Here is a 13,342-nt window from a genome sequence, read left to right as displayed (position 1 = left end):
ACAACTTCAGCTAGGATACCATATATCATAAAATGGGTCGGTCTTGCTGCCGTAGACCCATTGGTATGGTGAGGAGACTCACATCTGTCTGCTGAATCCGAAAGTTGCTCTCCTAACAGTCTGTAATCACCCGTGTTGAACAATAATACAATTAACCCAAGGTTAGGGCTGAACATAATCCAATTAAAGAACCCAATCCCCAAGTCCTTTCATAATGGCCCAAAAGACGCCCATTGCTAATGGGCCCAAAATCCATGTCCAAAATCAGTAATAGGCTCATGGCCCAATAAGGCCCAACCATAGTAACCATGGCCCAAAATAGAGAAATTGGCCCACTAACTCAAAACATGACCAGGCCCAATAACTGATTAAGGCCCAAAGGGCTTACAAGCCCAAAACAAGTCCAAGCCCATCTAAGTGCGTACGCCCTGCGTACCACTTCTGTACGCTTAACGTACTGAGTCCCTGAGTTGTACGCGCCGCGTACACTATGCTACGCTCAGCGTACAAACATATTAAGCACCTTTTCCATTAAGTGCTTAATACTTGCTGTTCTAACGTCCAATCTTTAGATCTGAGTTCATTAAGACGTTCTAAGGCATAAATTTGGCAACTTTATGCATTTGCATGTTCTTTATGCTCCCAACAATCCATTAAGACCTTTCCAAGAGTCTTAATCCATGCATGAGGTCAAAACATCCATCAATACTCCATTTTTATGCTAGGAATGGACCTAAGGACCTCAGATCTATCCTACCTAAGCTCTGGGTTGCTAAAACTCTCAAAAGGTGGTCCAAGAACACAAAAAGGGACCAAAGAGAAAACCCTAGCTCAAGAAATGAAAATAATGACCAAGGTGAAAGCTTTTTACCTCCTTAAGCTTCCTAGGCTGCTCAAAATATAAGATCCAGAAGCTCTTCTTCGTTCAAGCTTGTTTCCTCTTCTTCCTTGTAGCTAGAACACCAAAAGGATGGTGTTTAAACACTCACAAACTCAAGAACACACACTCTAATGATTTTAGGGTTTTCAGGGACGTTTGAGGGTGAAGGAGGCTGGTTAGGGTGAAGCTCAAATGAGATAAGGATGCTTATACAGGTATCAAGTCCAGAATTTAGGGTTTGAACATTCTGATGGGTTTTGAGCATTCTAACACTTCCTAAGTGTACATGCAACCCTAATAACCTTGGATCTATGTTTGTCTAATAATCATGCAAAGTTGAATTCCAAGGTTATATTCCTATCTAGCATACATGGGGAACATTTTTAACTTGAATGAAAGATAGAATAACTTACCTTGTTGTTGATTATGATCCTTGAAACCTTGTGAGCCTAGCACCCCAAGTGTGATGCCTCAAATGCTTCACACAACACCAAATGCAAAGGAGTAAACTTTGAGAGAATCTTACACTTGCAAAATCGGCTCTAGCCCTCTTGTTTCTTAGTGTAGCCTATTTTGGTGGAGAATGGGTTTCTTATATAGTGTTGACACATCTAGGGTTACACCATGTAAACCCTAATGTGTCATGACTCTTCATTTCCATGACCCATGGATTTGTAACTCCCATGGAGCATCCATGGAGCATCCTATGGGTGGAACCCAACTTGATAATCCATGGAGCCTCTTAGCCCACTATATAAGATATGGAAGATTTACATAATCTACCCATATATTTAATTAGTTATCTTTTGATCACTTAATTAATTCTAAATTAATTCTTGATCAAACTAATTAAATAATATTATTAATATATTAGAACTTATAATATATTAATAAACCATAAGTGTTATTTCTCTCATTTTAGTTTGTCCAATTGCATGGTGCCATGCAACCCAAATGGACCATGCCGGGTCGGGTCAAGTACATACCAGAAATAGTTATGGACTTAGACACCTTATCCAACAGTCTCCCACTTGGATAAGTCTAATAACTATAACTGCAATACTTCAGGAACCGATCGACAATCGTAGCTCTTTCAAGGTCTCTCGGAACTGAGAAGATGATGATACACCATTTAAGATAAGTGATCATATAATCCTCTGTTCTAGATATCAGCCGGACAAATACATGGAACAATGTCTTACTTATTGTCCAGCAGTTTGTTTCCCGATTTCCGATTTGTTTGACAAAGAACTTAATTGAACACATCAACTTAGTTCTGACCGGGCCCGGTACATAGGTCAAAACAAAATCATCGAGGGGCCCAGATATCAGCTTCTAATCCAAGAAGGAACAGATAAACTTCGACTCATATGTTTGTTCTACCACTTATTGAATTATACACAAAAGCACGTTTTATAACATCGAGTTACCAATGCGTTAACGTACAATCAATGCATAACCAACTCATAAGTAACAAATCATATCTCTAGGTTTGAAGACTTATATGATATTACCGTCTCACGATCACTCGAGATAAATTCCATGAAGTGATTCCAGTGAGCGTGGGTTGAGTCCAATGCTCAGAACTTATGAGCACTCATGAGTGTTGTAGCCATGTCCAACAGCTTAGACCTCTGCAACCAATCATGACAGTCTTGATTCATACCTACTTCCGACATATGACCGACTGTGGAGGTTCGAATAATATGATATACCAAACATAATTATTCTGGAAGTCAAAACATGCAAAAGAAATATAGTAAACGATCGACAAGAGATAGCAACACTTTACTCATAAATAAAACACCTTTTATTCATCATCTAATGTCAATTACACTTTACAAATTTCAAGGTTATCTAACTACTAAATCTAATATCATCCTTCAGCCCTATGCTCCGAGCATGCTGGAGATGCTTAACCCGAGTCAGTACCTTCGTGAGGGGATCTGCTGGATTCTCATCCGATGATACCCTCTTTGCCACGAGGAGTCCTTCTTCTATTCGATGTCTGATGAAATGGTATTTTCTGTCGATGTGTTTGGATCTCCCGTGATCCCTTGGTTCCTTGGCTAAGGCAACTGCACTTTCACTATCACAGAAAATTTCCATTGGCTCTTTAATAGTTGGTACAACTCCAAGGTCTCCAATGAAGTTCTTCAGCCATATCGCCTCCTTTGCTGCCTCGCTAGCTGCTATATACTCTGATTCGCAAGTTGAATCAGCCACTGTCTCTTGCTTGGAACTCTTCCAAGAAATTGCTCCTCCATTTAAGGTAAAGACCCAGCCTGACTGAGAGCGGAAATTATCCCTATCAGTCTGAAAGCTAGCATCACTATACCCTACAACTCTCAAGTCTTCACTCCCACCGAGGGTAAGGACCCAGTCCTTAGTCCTCCGTAGGTACTTGAGGATGTTCTTTACCGCAGTCCAGTGTGCCTTGCCAGGGTTCCCCTGATACCTGCTAACCATGCTCAAAGCAAAGGCTACATCAGGTCGAGTACACGTCATAGCATACATGATCGATCCTACAGCCGAAGCATAAGGTATTCGACTCATTTCTGCTATCTCAACCTCAGTACTAGGGCTTTGTGTCTTACTCAATCTGGCATTACTCTGGATGGGTAACTCTCCTTTCTTGGAGTCCTGCATGCCGAATCTCTTCAACACCTTATCCAAGTAAGTACTCTGACTAAGTCCAATTAGTCTTTTACTCCGGTCTCTCAAGATCCTTATCCCTAGAATATAGGCAGCTTCTCCTAGGTCCTTCATATAGAAACACTTCCCAAGCCAGGACTTAACTTCCTGCAGAGTTGGGATGTCATTTCCTATGAGTAGTATGTCATCCACATACAATACCAAAAAGCTAACTATACTCCCACTAGCCTTGACATATACACAAGATTCATCTTCACTCCTAGAAAAGCCAAATTCCTTGACTTTCTCATCAAAGCAAAGATTCCATCTGCGAGGTGCTTGCTTTAACCCATAAATGGATTTCTCAAGCTTACACACTCTATTAGGGTACTCTGTGTTGACAAAACCCTCTGGCTGACTCATGTAAACATCCTCAGCCAACTTTCCATTAAGGAAAGCGGTTTTGACATCCATTTGCCATATTTCATAGTCATGAAATGCGGCTATGGCTAACAGAACCCTAATAGACTTAATCTTGGCCACTGGAGAAAAGGTCTCATCATAATCAACTCCCGGAGTTTGTGAGAAACCCTTTGCAACCAGTCGTGCCTTATAAGTGTGTACATTACCATCCATTTCGGTCTTCTTCTTGAAGATCCATTTGCACCCTACAGTCTTACGACCTGGTACATTCTCAACCAAGTTCCAAACTTGATTGTCATACATGGACTGTATCTCGCTGACCATTGCCTCTTTCCACTTGGCTGACTCAAGGCCTGCCATGGCTTCCGCGTAACTGTTAGGTTCATCCAGACCTATCAGTGTCTCATCACTGATAAGTGTATCACCTTCCGCAGTAATATGGAATCCATAGTAATGCTCAGGTGCATTACTAACCCTTGTGGAACGCCTCAGAGGTACAGACTTGTCAATTGGCTCAACAGAAGTTTCCTCCTCAAGTTGAGTGCTAGGGTTTGAAGTTCCTTCACCACTTGACTCTTGAATTTCTTCAAGGTCAACTTGCCTCCCACTGTCTCCTTGGCTTATGAACTCTCTCTCTCTCGAAAGAAAGCCCTCCTAGCTACAAAGACCACATTCTCACTAGGTCTGTAGAAGAGGTAACCAAAGGATTTCTGTGGGTAGCCGATGAAAATACACCTCTCACTTCGAGGTTCGAGCTTATCATGAGTCTCGCGTCTCACAAAAGCCTCGCAACCCCAAATCTTAATGTGGTCTAGTTTGGGTACTTTACCAGTCCACATCTCATGAGGAGTTTTGGCAACTTTCTTTGTGGGAACTAGATTAAGGATATGGGCGGCAGTCTCTAAGGCATACCCCCAAAATGAGATTGGTAGCGAAGCTCGACTCATCATGGAACGAACCATATCCAACAAGGTTCGATTACGCCTCTCAGCTACACCATTCAACTGCGGTGTCCTGGGAGGTGTCAATTGTGAGACAATCCCACATTCCCTAAGATAGTCAAGGAACTCTGAACTAAGATACTCACCACCACGATCGGATCGAAGCATCTTAATGTTCCTGCCCAATTGATTCTCGACTTCCTGTTTAAACTCTTTAAACCTCTCAAAAGTCTCTGACTTATGCTTGATTAAGTAGACATATCCATATCTACTGTAATCATCAGTAAAAGTCAAATAATAACGATTAGCATCCCTTGTGGCATGTTTGAAGGGCCTACACACATCCGTGTGTATAAGATCCAACAAACCTTCACCCCTCTCACAAGAGCCTGTGAAGGGTGACTTTGTCATTTTTCCAAGTAAGCATGATTCGCAACTATCATCTGACTTTAGGTCAAATGACTCCAATACTCCATCCTTTTGGAGTTGGCCTATGCGTTTCTTGCTTATATGTCCAAGACGACAATGCCATAATGATGCTTTATCCAAGTTATTATCATTAACAGAATCAATACACAATACATTATTTCCAAAGTTATCAACCACTGATACAGTTTCATACACACCATCACAAGGTAATGCTTTAAAATAAAGAACATTATTAAAGAAAGCATTAATCGAACCAACTTCATTATCAAATGAAAAGGTGAAACCTTGTTTATACAATGCATGAAAGGAAATAATATTTCTTGCCATTTCTGGAAAATAACAACATTTATTCAAATCTAAACTAAACCCACTACTTAGTGATAAAGTATAAACTCCAATCTTGGTGACAGGTAAAGCTTTCCTATTCCCCATGATTAAGTTTATTCTTCCATGCTCCACATTCTCACTTCTTCTTAGTCCCTGCAAATCAGAACAGATATGAATACCACAACCGGTATCAAGGACCCAAGAGTTAGAATGGGGTGAGTTATTAGATAAGATAGTGTAAATACCTGCATGGTTGGGTTTAACTTTCCCATCCTTTACATCTTGCTGGTACTTTGGGCAGTTCCGCTTCCATTGTGACTTTTCATGGCAATAGAAGCATTCAGCCTCTTTAGGGTCAGAAGAAGGAGTGACAAAACCTTTCTTGGTTCCACTTGAAGAAGAGCCATCAAGGGTCCTAGCCTTGGTACCCTTCGAAGAGCTCTTCCTCTTCTTCCCTCTACCTTTCCCGATTGCCAAAACCGGGGCGGAGTTTGGAGTAGGAGTGTTAACAACCGACTTACCCTTAAGACCTGTTTCTGCGGTCTTGAGGAGTCCCTGAAGTTTGCTGAGTGTGACCTCTTCCTTATTCATGTGATATGTCATGCGGAATTGATCATAGCACGATGGTAAGGAGTGCAAAATGATATCTATTGCAAGCTCCTCAGGGAAGTTCACATTAAGCTTCAGCAACCGATCCACATACCTTTGCATTTTCTGCATGTGGCTCGTGACGGATTCCCCGTCCTTCATCATGGTTGTTATGATAGAGCATATGATTTCATACCTCTCTTGTCGTGCACTTTGATGGTATCTTTCCATCAGATCTTGGTGCATTTCAAAAGGGTATAAGTCCTCATAGGACTTTTGGAGTTCCGCTGTCATGGTGGCCAACATGATGCATGTCACTTTTGTAGCATCCCTTTCATGTGCCCGGAAGTCAGTGATCTCCTGGGGAGTTGCAGTGGTCTCATCAATCTCCTTAAGCTCCCACACAAGTTCATAAGGGTAAAGGAGCCATTAGGATTAGAGCCAGAAGCAGCATTGTTTGAAGACATCTGAAAGAAGAGGACAAGATTAGTTTAGATATTAAGAGAGTCCTTAATAAAACACCCAAATCTAATATTAAGGCTAGGATCCAATCACAATATATTATAACTTAGAAGATGTATGCCGTAATCCAAGCTATAACATATTTGAAAGGTAGGTGAATGACGATTCACCAATTTCCACCATGAAAAACGAAATATAAATATTAGGTTTTTAATTGGTTCTTAGAAATTCCTAGATTCTTTTTGAGATTCAATGAACTTTTCAAAGGCATGTTTCAATCTCGAGTGTGCCCTCCAAGTTTTGTGACTGGGATACCGAGGATCACAAAACGAGGTGTGAAGTAACCATGCAAATCACTTGGTACCCTCAAGGTTTATCACTCAATCGATGTGCCGGTAAACCACACACGCTCCACCGATGCTATGGTAAACCTTAAGTCACCCTTTACCTACCTTGTTAAGTCCAAGTTAGTGTGCCGGTTAACCACACGAGCTCCACTAACGACTTAAACAAAGTGTAAAGTGTAATTTCATGGATTAGCACCTTATTCACATTTTCCTAAAGTAACTAAGATTGGGAATTTAATAAAAGCATTTAGTTACTTTATAATATTCATCATACTTTTAATGAGAATTTATAAGTCTTTGTCTTACCCGTTCGGCTAACGACCCTCCACCGATCAAGGAAGCGGTGGGTGAGAGTGGACACCCATTAAGTTGCCATTTTATAGGCAACAACCTTATACCCCCCTTATAGACCGGCTTCGTGAATGAGGCGTACTAGCGGTAAGACGACTTGTTGTTATACATATATATATTAGTAACTTATAATATTATAAAGTATAAGGGTTGAATTTTAACTTTTAAAATTCTAAGGGTTGGAACTAAAGTTTTAATCAAGACTTTACATGTTCCAAAACTTGAGGGCAAGTTTTGTAAACTTCCAAAACTTTTCATTTCTTATAACTTATGAATTAATTGAGTAATAAAAATGAAGACTCTTCATTTTTATAACTCTTGTGTTCTTTTAATGGCTTTAATAAAAGTGAGACTTTTGGTTTTCCATAACTTGAGGACAAGTTATGGACTCCATTAAAACACATTATGATCATGAATTAAACTACCATGAAGGTTACAAACAATTCCTATGATCATCTAATCTTCATAAGTTCAAGAACATGAATATGAACACTTTCAAGAATCAAAAATTACACTTAAAAAAAACTTGTAATTTTAATAATTGCCATTGTAAATGGATTAGCATAAACATTACACCATCTAAAACAAGCTTTAAAACATCAAAACAGTTTAGGGTAATGTTTCTAGTCCATTTCCAGCAACAAATGTGCAAACTTTCATACGAGCAGAAAACAGAAAAACGATTTTTTTTTCAAGCTGTTTGCACACACAAAAAAAAAAAAAAAAAAAAAAAAAAAAAACAAACAAACCTAGGCTCTGATACCACTGATGGGTTTTGAGCATTCTAACACTTCCTAAGTGTACATGCAACCCTAATAACCTTGGATCTATGTTTGTCTAATAATCATGCAAAGTTGAATTCCAAGGTTATATTCCTATCTAGCATACATGGGGAACATTTTTAACTTGAATGAAAGATAGAATAACTTACCTTGTTGTTGATTATGATCCTTGAAACCTTGTGAGCCTAGCACCCCAAGTGTGATGCCTCAAATGCTTCACACAACACCAAATGCAAAGGAGTAAACTTTGAGAGAATCTTACACTTGCAAAATCGGCTCCAGCCCTCTTGTTTCTTAGTGTAGCCTATTTTGGTGGAGAATGAGTTTCTTATATAGTGTTGACACATCTAGGGTTACACCATGTAAACCCTAATGTGTCATGACTCTTCATTTCCATGACCTATGGGTTTGTAACTCCCATGGAGCATCCATGGAGCATCCTATGGGTGGAACCCAACTTGATAATCCATGGAGCCTCTTAGCCCACTATATAAGATATGGAAGATTTACATAATCTACCCATATATTTAATTAGTTATCTTTTGATCACTTAATTAATTCTAAATTAATTCTTGATCAAACTAATTAAATAATATTATTAATATATTAGAACTTATAATATATTAATAAACCATAAGTGTTATTTCTCTCATTTTAGTTTATCCAATTGCATGGTGCCATGCAACCCAAATGGACCATGCCGGGTCGGGTCAACTACATACCAGAAATAGTTATGGACTTAGACACCTTATCCAACACATTCGTCACGTACACCCCGCGTACCCTTTGGTACGCCCAACGTACGTGTTGGCCCTCCATGATCGTTCATGCATGGCACGCTAAGCATACCCATGAAGTACACCCAGCGTACTTAAGGGACTTATTATGCAATATTTAAAATTTCAAGGGCTTCAAAGGTAATACCCGATTTGGAGTGCAACATCGTCGAAACTTCAAACTGTCATAACTTCTTCGTTTCAACTCCGATTTTGACGATCTTTATATCCATAGAAAGGTATTGAGGAGCTCTAAAACGATATATAATTACACTTGACTTAAAACACACCGAACAAAAACCCATAATTCATAAAAGAAGTATGAAACACTACTTTTCCAATTTTACCCTTTGACTCCAAAGCACAAGCCGAACTATTTGATCACATATCTACATCACCCACATCTAAATGAGCCACCTCTCTTCCCCAAAGCCCGAAGCATTATGATACTTGATCTTCGGGTTACGACCCCGAATTACGAAACGACCCGAAACAGGGTGTTACACTTACAGTTTTCAGTTTATATTTCAGGTACTTCCAATTCGAGGGGGAAGGGCACGGCCTGATCGCACTGCATCACCCTATGGTTTCCGCATTTTGAGATTCTGGGAATTTGTACTCTGATAATATGTTGTTATGATACATTGTTGACCGTTTTGATATAAGTATCATATGTTTTGAATGAATTTAAAAACAAAATTTGTATTTGTATTTTTTGGATGTTACAACAAGGATAGAGAAAAAAAGAGCAATTTAGGGAATCATAATCACTACCTTCATAATCGACAATTGGGGAGGAAACCATGGATTCCAAGGTCGAATTGTTGAGGATTGTTGATTCCACACGGCCAATGCTAGATTTTGGGAGTACAATCGACAAGAGAAGGCGTGAGAGAAGAGGGTCGGTGACAAAGACGAAGGGTTTGAGGGATCTACCGTTTGACTGATCTTTTTTAGCATATAACACTTTTTCTACCAAATATACCCCATGATTATTTTAAAAAAAAAAACATGTTATGCCACTGAAATTAGTAATATTTACAAATTATGCCACCGATCATCTAAGAAATCCAAACAATTGATCCAATGTTCCACTTTTAGTTATCGGGTTCTCGGAAAACTATGAGTTCTCAAATTCTCTCTCTCTCTCTCTCTCTCTCTCTATATATATATATATATATATATATATATATATATATATATATATATATATATATATATATATATATATATATATGGCTAGGTTATAATGTGGATGGACAGTTATTGTGCAGACGTGTGGACAGTGTTATTCTATGAGAATTACTAAGAGAATAAGTTGATTAGTAATGTGAATACGTTCAACCTCACACAACTATTGTAATTTTCATGCATTCTCACTAATTCTTATTCGTTTTTGTTCTCACACATCGTTTTTCACTTATTTTCATTCTTAAAGAATACGACTCAATAAACATTATGACAACATTCTGACAGAATGAGAATAAAAATCTATAATAACCTTATAGACGATTTAATTAGTGAGCATGCATGATAATGACAATAGTTATGTAAGATTGAACTTATACACATTATTAAATAACATATTTTCTTTGTCATCTCACAGAATAGCACTGTTCACACGTCTGCACAATAAATGTCAATCCACATTTGAACCTCTCTCTCTCTCTCTCTCTCTCTCTCTCTCTCTCTCTCTCTCTCTCTCTCTCTCTCTCTCTCTCTATATATATATATATATATATATATATATATATATATATATATATATATATATATATATATATATATATATATATATATATATATAAAAGTGCGTTCCATCACCATTCGTTAGTATTATTATTGAGAGGTTGCAACATATTAGTCATTTGATCACTTTATACTTTGTAGGTACAACTACAATTCATTATTGTCAAAAAATATTATAAGGAAAATTTCGTTTATATCCTTGGAAATTTTAAATATTGCATTTATATCCTTACAAATTTTAAAATTACATATATATCCATATGAAACTATAAAACCCACATCTACATCCAAATTCAAATTTAATTAGATTTAAACTATTTAATATTAAGAATTTTTTTCTAGAATTCAAAATTCCATATGATTATATAAAATACCCTTCCCAAATTAAAGATCAACATTAACCTAACTGCTTGTCACATCTGAAACGGTCAAACCTATTATGTGTCTGCATGGTTAAAAATGAAAAGTGAAATTAATTCTTTTGAAAAAGGGGACGAAATAATCAATGACTTCCAGTCTAGCTGAGAAGAGACATTGGTTTAATACCCATGTGAGGTAGGAAGTTCAATCCCTATAATACCCAAAAAGGTGCCTCTTAAACTTGTGGGAAAATTTTCCATCGAAATCTCTATGGGCTAGGACGCTAGGTTTGCCCTATAAAGAAGCTTGAACCGTGTCCGTCGATTCATTTTCCGTTTCCAAAAGAAAAGGGACGAAGTAGCTTAATGTGAAACAAATATTGGATCCATAGAATGCTAATTGTGCCAATGCTGAGTAAATATCTCTTATAACGATTATGACTTTTGTATCAATCTTATGTGATGTACTTTGCTTTTTATGTTACTTTCTCCTTTTTATACCATAATTTAATTTATTAAAAAAATCAATAACAATATATAAGATTAAACAATTGTTTCTATGATTAACAGATTAGCATAATGAAGAAGAGGAGAATTGGGTTTAAGCTTTCGACGGGGAAGAAATGGCACCAAGAAGTTTTATAATATTTAATTAGGTTTAATCTTAATTAACCTGGTTTAATGCTAACTTTTGATTTGGGGAGGATATTTTAGTACAATAGAATTAACATGTAGAGATGTAATTAAATGGATCAAAATATCCGCAAGATTTATCAAAAATTGGATTTTATTCAAGTGATTGCAGGTATAGTAATAGATATGCTTATGTAGGTATTTGTATTAGCATCATTAACATAATTGATAAAACTGTAAAACTACAAATATTTAGCTACAAAAAAACTAACATACATAATAAAATGCATAATGCACAAGTATTTAACGAATCGTTATTCAAACAAATTCAACACAAACCCTAAACTCAGGTTCTTTTTCAATCACATCATATTCCCTGACCCTGCGATACCCTCCAACTCCACTTCTCGATGACTTTCCGGTCACCCTTTTTGCCGCAGCACACGACCCACCACCACCGCCAGTCGCCGCCACTGGCCCACCGGAAAAACAAGGTCGTGATGAAGATGATGTGTAGCCAAATTCAGCGTCATCATGGTGTTTCAGAAGCTCAGACAAAAGCAATACAAGAGAAGCCATAATCGCCTTTTTATATTTTTTTCACCCACAGAACTCTTTCAATATGTGTATATATATACATGGAGAGAAGAAAGGTTAGCACATAGTAATAATTAAATATGGTGGCTGATACTCTGTTGGCTACAGCTGTTTTACTCTTTCTTCGGATACTAAAAATTCAGTTAGCGGATTCTACTAAATAAAAATGGTGGGCTGATACCCACAAATTTTCTTCACTGATAATTCAGTCGTATACTAATCAATTATCAAAGACAACAGACCCCAAAAAATAAAATTTTAAGCTTCTGGATTGGAAGGGTGAGCCAGGCCTTGCCAGTAGTGTAAAACCAAGGCGACACATGAAAAACCCAAGCAGCAAGCTACTGTAATTGGCCTTCCCCATAAAAAATAAGATTAATATCCAATGGGCCGATGGCCCATATATCAGATATTAAACTGATAAGAAAAGATACTACACTTGATCTTAGCCAAAAGGCCGAGAAAGGTATGCTTCTTACAGCCGTGGGCTTCCCCTTTTGTACTCGCATCCCTGTTGCCTGCTTTCTTCATTCACCCGATGTGGGATGTTGTGATCCCTCTACTTTTAGGTAGTGTTTGTTTTTTGTCTGCAGATCTGTGTGGCCTCTTCTGTCTGTGCCGTGCAGACCATGCGCAGACATTAGCCTTCGCAGACTGTTTGTTTTTTTGAAGACTGCAGACCAAAAAATGTATGCGCGCCCTCTTCTTGGTGCAGATGTGGACCAGAGTCTTCTAACATCGTCAGACATCTTCTAACCTAAAAAAACATATATATCTTTATTTTTTTAAAGTTTTTTTTTTAACTTATATTTTTTCCAACTTTATTAATGATAAATAATTTGAAAAAAAAATTACAAAACTTAAAAAAAAAAAAAAACGTTCGACGATACAAACATGATATTTTTGACAAATTTATAAATAAAGATTTATTACAATAATAGTTGTTGAAGTTGTTTATATAAATATGAAAAAAAAAATCATAATATATTCTTATATTTTTTTTGCCAAATTTTGTAAAACATTATTTAATACAGTATCGTCAATTTCTCGTATGTTTTTAATGG

The 13,342-nt window shown here is 37.5% G+C and overlaps 1 non-coding gene across 1 annotated transcript; it reads right to left on the bottom strand.

The window, feature by feature from the left end:
• Positions 1–12,552: 12,552 nt before the first annotated feature.
• Positions 12,553–12,748, bottom strand: LOC145118230 (U2 spliceosomal RNA). Its single transcript, XR_013713195.1, has one exon. It is a non-coding gene; the product is annotated as a U2 spliceosomal RNA (small nuclear RNA).
• Positions 12,749–13,342: the final 594 nt, after the last annotated feature.

This window comes from Lactuca virosa, chromosome 5 (genome assembly GCF_052849685.1).
Source record: "Lactuca virosa cultivar CGN04683 chromosome 5, Lactuca_virosa_CGN04683_v6, whole genome shotgun sequence".
NCBI classification, from domain to species: Eukaryota; Viridiplantae; Streptophyta; class Magnoliopsida; order Asterales; family Asteraceae; genus Lactuca; species Lactuca virosa.
This window is presented reverse-complemented; position numbering and strand designations above follow the sequence as displayed.